The following is a 2,097-nucleotide window of genomic DNA, read 5'->3' as shown; positions in this document are numbered from 1 at the left end:
TTTATTACTCCTTGACTTTCCTTTAGTGTGTGACTCACTTATGGGAGTAAGTATTCCTAAACTAACCTGCTCAGTTTTTTGTTTTGAGCTCCGTAAAAATGGTATCATACTGTATGTATTCTTCTGCAACTTCTTTCATTCAGCATGCTTGCAATATTCACTCATGTTGATCTACATGGCAAAATTCATTTTCACTGCTGTATAATATTCCATTATCTGACTATACTGAAATTTACTTAACCATTGTCCTCTTGAGAGATATTTGGGTTGATTCCAATGCTTTGCTATTGCAGACAATTCTGCTTTGAACATTATTGTACCTGCCCCTTGGGGAACATAGCAAGAATTTCTCTAGGGATTTATTTCTGCTGAGTCATGGAGTTTATACATCCTCAGCATCCCAAATCATGCCAAACTGTTTTCCAAATGGTTGTACATTGTACACAATAGCCAGCATTGTGTATTTCCTCCAGTTGCTCCATATCCTTTCTGATTCTCGGTTTTGACCTTTCAAGTTTTGGCATGGTGAATGTGAAATGTTATCCCTTTGTGATTTTAGTTAGCATTTTCTTTCTTTCTTTTTTTTTTTTAAGATTTTGTTTATTTGAGAGAGAGAGATCACAAGTAGGCAGAGAGGAGGGCGGGGGAGGGGGGATGCAGGCTCCCTGCTGAGCAGAGAGCCCAATGCGGGGCTCGATCCCAGGACCCTGAGATCATGACCTGAAGGCAGAGGCTTTAACCCACAGAGCCACCCAGGAGCCCCTAATTAGCATTTTCTTGATTTCCAATGAGGTTAAGCATCTTTTCATATACTTATCAATCTTATTTATTCTTTTATGAAGTGTTTATTCAAATCTTTCAGCCAGTTTTATTTGGAATTATTTGTCTTTTTCTTGTTAATTTGTAGAAATTCTTTATATACACTATATCTTCGTCACTTGGTATGTTGCACATATATTACTGACTTGTCTTTCACTTATTTATGCAGACTTTTGATAAGCAGAATTTTCAATACAGTTTGTTATTACTATCTTTGTTCTTTCTTTGCATAATTGTTTCTCACAGGAGGAAAAATAAGTTGGAATTTGGTTCATCCTTAGTGAGTGGCTCCCTTAGTCCCACTTGGATAGTATTGGTTGGGATGAATCTGGACTTGATTCAGTTTATTTTACACATATTTTTTTCCGAAGCAAGAGTCTGTCTCTAGAGGCCCTCAAAAAGTATGGGCTTTTGTTGATAACTTTCACCTGTTTCTGGGGTAATTCTGCTTAGCTTCAAACAACCATCAGAGTCTCACAGAGATTTTTTTTTTCCCTGGGAGTATGTAAGAAATTGTAAAAAAGAGTCTTTACCCTTACTTAGGGTTCATGGTAATGTGGTAATAGGGTGATATGGAGCTAACAGACCTGGTATCTAAACCAAGTTCCATTCTTTACCCACTGCCTAAGCTCTCAGACCCTCAAACTTCTTGTTTGTTAAATGAAGATAATTGCACTTGTTTTATTCCCTTGTGAGAATCAATAAGATGATACAGTTCAAGTGCCTGCATGACACACAGCTCTCAACAAATGTTTGTGCCCTTCACCTTAGAAAAGGGAGTCCTTTTGCAGTCAGCCTGCTCAATCGATCTGTGATCTTTGGCCAAAAACTTTTCTTCCACCACTCTCCCCAAGCTTGCATCTGCACGTTGGTCATAGAGGAAGACTATAGTAGACAAATAACTGTTGGCCAGGGATTCTGATTTTTATTCTCTTCTTTAAATACTCAGGAATATTAGCACCGTGTGCTTAACCATTCCAACTCAACTCACTGGCCATGTTCCATATGTTTGTCAAATGAAAAGCCAGTATTATTTTTGCAAGTACAAAATCTGGGGAGGAATCCTTACAACAAAGTATAATTGGACATATTGATTTTCATTTTGTCAATCACAATGTTTCACTACAAATGCCTCATACACCTTCATTCATATTCTCTTCCCCTCTCTCTCCACTTTCTCTCTCTCTCCCCCTCTTCTCTCTCTCTCTTTCTCATTCTCTCTCTCTCTCTCTCTCTCTCACACACACACACACACACACACACACACACACACACACA

Source organism: Enhydra lutris, unplaced genomic scaffold (genome assembly GCF_002288905.1).
Source record: "Enhydra lutris kenyoni isolate GAN:26980312 unplaced genomic scaffold, ASM228890v2 scaffoldscaffold26, whole genome shotgun sequence".
Lineage (NCBI taxonomy): Eukaryota > Metazoa > Chordata > Mammalia > Carnivora > Mustelidae > Enhydra > Enhydra lutris.
The sequence above is the reverse complement of the archived record's forward strand: the minus strand, read 5'-3'. Positions refer to the sequence as shown.